Consider the following 5,642-nt stretch of genomic DNA (forward strand, 5'->3'; position numbering starts at 1 on the left):
TTATTTAAAGTGAAAAAACATGATAACAAAAATATACACATAGCTAGAAGCTGAAAAATATTTTTGTGGGAGAGATTAAATAGTTGTTACATTTCAAGTTTACCTCCTTCAAGCACCTGTCATCATGGATAGGAAGATGCGAATTGCAATAACTCATTTTTAATATGTATTAAACCTTATATTTCTGGCCTATAATGCACACTTGAGAGTAATTTATTTTCTTTGGGAAGTTCCAATAATTCTTTCAATTCATCATTTAGTGCAATAAAACAATAATTTATTAAGTGGTAGCTTAGTTAATATACTCAAATTATCCGACTTTTTTTACTAGAAATGTTTTTATTTTATTTTTATTTTTATTTTTTTAATATTTTTTTTCTTTATTTATTTATGATATTCACAGAGAGAGAGAGAGAGAGAGAGAGAGAGAGAGAGAGAGAGGCAGAGACACAGGCAGAGGGAGAAGCAGGCTCCATGCACCGGGAGCCCGACGTGGGATTTGATCCAGGGTCTCCAGGATCGTGCCCTGGGCCAAAGGCAGGCGCCAAACCACTGCGCCACCCAGGGATCCCCTATTTATTTATTTATTTATTTATTTATTTATTTATTTATTTATTTATTTTTTTATTTTTTACTAGAAATGTTTTTAGAGGCAAATGCTAATTCTTAGCAAAAACTTTATTGTCATTCCAAATAATGTAAATACCATAATTGTTTTAAAATGCATGCTTTAGGGGGCACCCAGGTGGCTCAGTGGTTGAGCTGCTGCCTTTGGCTCAGGTCATGTTCCTGGGGTCATGGGATTGAGTCCCCTGCAGGGAGCCTGCTTTTCCCTCTGCCTATGTCTCTGCCTCTCATGTATAAATAAATAAAATTTAAAAAAACACAACATATCTTAATTTTAAATACTGCTCCCAAGTAACCTTAAATATATAGTTCAAAATTCAACATAAGTATATATTAAAGCATGCATTATTTTCCTTTTGATTTTATTTATTCATGAGAGACAAGAGAGAGGCAGAGACATAGGCAGAGGGAGAAGCAGGATCCCTTTGGGGAGCCTGATGATGGACTCCATCCCAGGACTCCAGGATCATGACCAGAGCCAAAGGCAGACACTCAACCACTTAACCACCTGGGTGCCCCAAAATATGTTTGGTTTTAAAATGAGTTATGGATGAAATACTTTCAATATTTTCCTGTAACTGAGGAAATTTAGTGTTTAAGTAACCGGTGATATTTTTATGCATTTTAGTAAATATTTTAATTGAACTTGTGCCCTAGGAAAGTCTCTTAGGAGATACCCTTGAAAAAAAAAACAACTTAGCAAGAATAAAATTATAGAAACATTTCTAGTAACATACTTATATTACAGAAATTTTCCACCCATGTGTTTAATAGGCACTGACTTAAAAGAGCAATGGTAGTATGTTTGGTCTACTAAGATACAGTTATTTAAGTAGAGGGTGCATTTATGTACATGATATTCTTCAATAAGATTTTTTGTTAATAAATGAATAAGTAAGTAAATATACACACATATAATTAAAACAATCATATCACGGTTGTAGTAGGATATTAGTTCATTTTAAGATCAATTAATGTTAAAGTAAATTATATATGTGCATATAAAATAATAATGTGAATAAAAAAAATTAGAAGGTGCAAAATCCATACTACAGCAAAGACAGGGAGCAAGAGTGGTAGGAGAGAGGTAACAGAGGCAGGATGGAGCTGCAAGGTTGAATGGGGTCCACTTGTATGAGTAGGTAAGGACGCTGATGCAGCTCAGAGGTGATAAACAGGGACTCAACCAGATGTGAGCACAATTGCCTACTCTCTCTCTCTCTCTCTTTTTGCCTCAAATTGCCACTTGTTTCTTTTATATCCCTTTTACCTTCTTTAGATCTTTTTTACCTATCTGTTTCACCTACCCACCTTTGCTCTATAGACACCTGCTCACTTGGAAGGTTTTTTTCTGTGTGCACACCTCAGTCGGTTAATTCATTCAACACAGATGTACTGAGCACACATGACATGTCAGACCTTTTAAGCAGGATTCTAGAGGTACAATTATGGAAAAGTAGTATTCTCTTCCTTCAGGAAATTAGAGTTCAAAGGGGAACAAATGCATAAATAGATCATGATAGTATAATGTTAACATAGTCATAATGGAAAATGATTAATTAAAACAGAAGCTAACCCTTAGTGAGCACATAGTATGTACTACTACTGTGCTAATTATACACATTATTTCTTGTTTAATTCTCAGAGGAATGAGATAACTTACACTATTGTCTCTCATCCCTACTACAAAGTTAAAAACTAAAACGTGGTCATAGAATAAAACAAAACAACTCACCAAATAACTGAAACAGGGTGATGATTATCAAAGTGTGGTTACACTCAATCATCATTTAAATTACCACAAGTTCTTAGCATGCAGAATCCAGGGCTCCCCACACTAGACCTACAGAATTCATATTCTGAAGAAGTGTCTAGTGAATTTGATTCTTCTCATACAAATTTCCTTTCTTAAATGAGACAGCAATTTCCAAGGCTAAAGTGGAAATTCTATTAGAAAATTTAAGCTGTCTCTTTAGCTATAGGTGTGTGTATGTGTGTGTCTTCATAGAAATTTAAAACCACCTAAACTTGCTGATCATGTGTATTATCTAATAAATAATAGAGGTTTCTTAGAAAATAAGGTTCTATTTATGCTTGTAAAATGTTATTTAAAATTGCATGTAAAGGAAAACAGAAATAGACCAAACTCAGGTATATTTATCTGGTTGTGATTATTTAACAGTGCACATTGTGTTTGATCTCCCAGTTAGTAGGTTATCATTTCAGATTTAGATTTTGTATTTGTACTCTTCCCTGATAATGACTTTTTCAGTATATTCTTGATTTATACATTTCATTTTAATTAACATTTCCACCTTCCATTAAATATATTTTCCATTGAAGGATACATGGAAAATCTAATTGAATTCTCTATCAAGCTCTCATATCTTTCCATGTATATAAGTACATATACACACATTTTTGCTTCAAACTTTGTTTTCCACAAAAGCCTTAAGGCAATTTAATGTTTATGATGTAAAACAGATAAACAAAATTTTGGTAACAAAAATGAGATCAAGAATACATATAGTTAATGAGGAATGAGATTCCTTCAAATAATAAAGCAAAATTAAAAATGGGATATATTTGAGGAAAACCAATGAACATAAGTGATTTTTCCAAGTAGTTTTGATGAACTTCAGGCTGATTTACTTCAACTGTCTGACAGACACTTATTTCTTTTCTGTTTTTACAGTATTATTTGCTAGACTTTATAGTTCTATAAGAAAGTATCTGTACAAATAGATATTTTTCAATTAAATGATTTCCCTTTTTCCGGCTAATCAAAAAATTGTATTTGAATGTAGTCGACACACAATGTTACATTAGTTTCAGGTGTACAACGTGTAATTAGGCTTCTATACTATGCTCACTGCAAGTGTAGCTACCATCCATCGCCACCTAATGCTATTACAATAGCACTCGAGTATATTCCTTATGCTGTGCCTCTTATTCGGGTGACTTACTCCTTCCGTAACTGGAAGCCCATATCTCCCACACCTCTTCACCCATTTTGCCCATCTCTTCATTCCCCTTCCCTCTTGCAGTGGCAGTTTGTTCTTTATATTTATAGGTATGGTTTTGTTTTTCCTTTATTTATTCATTTGTTTTTTTAGATCGTCTTAGTCTGTCTTATTTCACTTAGCATAATACCCTCTAGGACCATTTATGTTGTTGCAAGTGGCAAGATTTCATCCTTTTTATGGCTGTGTAATAAGTCTTTGTATATATGTACTGCATCTTCCTATCCATTTGTTTATTGATGGACTCTTAGTTTGCGTCTGTATCTTGGCCATTGTTAATATATCTGCAATACACAGGGGTGCATACATCCTTTTGAATTAGTCTTTTCATTTTCCTTGGGTAAATACCGGTAGTGAAATCATTGGATTGTAGGGTATTTCTATTTTTAGTTTTTTGAAGAATTTCAATACTGTTTTCCACAGTGTCTGTACCAGTTTACATTCCTACCAGCAAAGAATGAGGGTTCCTTTTTCTTCACTTCTTTGCCAACATGTGTTATTTATTGTCTTTTTGATTTTAGCCTTTCTGACAGGTATAATGTAGTATCTCACTGTTGTTTTGAGTTGCATTTCCCTGATGGATTAGTGACGTTGAGTATTTTTTCATGTGTCTATTGGCCATCTCTGTATGTCTTCTTTGGAAAAATGTTTGGCTAAGTTTTTAAAGCTGTAAATAAAAGAGCAAAGGACTACTTAATTTAATACTTCAATTGTACATGTATATTATGACATTAATTTGGAAATTTATTCTATTCACTCACATATTATGAAACAACTTAATTCAGTGCATCTTTGACTTCAGCATCTTCATTAGCATATTAGTGACACTTGTTGAGTCACCTAATATAATTTTTCAGAGTGAATTCTCTTTGTTTTTTTCTAAAATGTTTAAGATACAGTGTTTTAGATACACTTGCAGTGATTTCCCTGGTGATTTTATCCCAAACACAAGTATCTTTTCTTATAACATTGAAAGACTCAGTTATTTTATTAAAGCTATAGTAATAAAAGTGTTATAACTACATTTAACTATTTACTGTATTCTTTAAGTGATTTTTACAAGGTTTTATAAAAACTATACATATTATTTCCCATTGTGTGGTAATCATGCAAGAAATAAACACTACAGAAATTTTTATTTTCAATTTTATTAATTGGGTAAACTGATATCTCTATTCACCCAAAATATTGAATGGAGTTGTTTGAAATTAATAACATGTTTTCCCCAAACTATATTGTATTCTTCAAACAAAACATGAGAAACTAATTAGGAATGAATTATTACTCCCCCTTTTTCTCAAAGAATTAAATAAATGACACCCTATCCTTTTATTTGGTCTTGCATAGCACTTGAAAGATAATAATTTCCTTATTCAGGCAGTATCAATGTGTACAATTTTTAGGTCCCCTTTGATTGAAAGGATAATTGGTCAATTCAGAAAAAAAAAGGAACAGAGACAAGATAAAAGGAACTCAGGTTAAGCTATTTATATCATTATAAAGGAAAACAGAACAAAAGTTTTACTCTTTCTTTGTGCTCCTATAGCACCTTCAATAAATTATTATTAGGACCCTTGCTATATTGTAATTGTTTTAATTTTATAAACTTTTTAATAAAAGTATTTCAAGGGGATCAGCTGAGCCTGGGTGGCTCAGCAGTTGAGTGCCTGCCTTCGGCCCAGGGTGTGATCCTGGAGTCTGGGGATCGAGTCCCACGTCAGGCTCCCTGCATGGAGCCTGCTTCTCCCTCTGCCTGTGTCTCTGCCTCTCTGTGTCTCTCATAAATAAATAAACGTTTAAAATTTTGTTTTAAATAAAAGTATTTCAAGCATGAACATAAACAGAAAAAAACTGTCAGTCACCACTAGCTTTATAGTATCTCAATATTTTGGTTGCTATATTTGCTTCTGATTCACTCCTCTAAGAAACGAAACATAGTTATAGTGGAAATCGCCCATGTAAACCTCACAAATCACATTCCCTTTCCTGTGC

The sequence above is a fragment of the Nyctereutes procyonoides genome, unplaced genomic scaffold, assembly GCF_905146905.1.
Source record: "Nyctereutes procyonoides isolate TBG_1078 unplaced genomic scaffold, NYPRO_anot_genome, whole genome shotgun sequence".
Taxonomy (NCBI): Eukaryota; Metazoa; Chordata; class Mammalia; order Carnivora; family Canidae; genus Nyctereutes; species Nyctereutes procyonoides.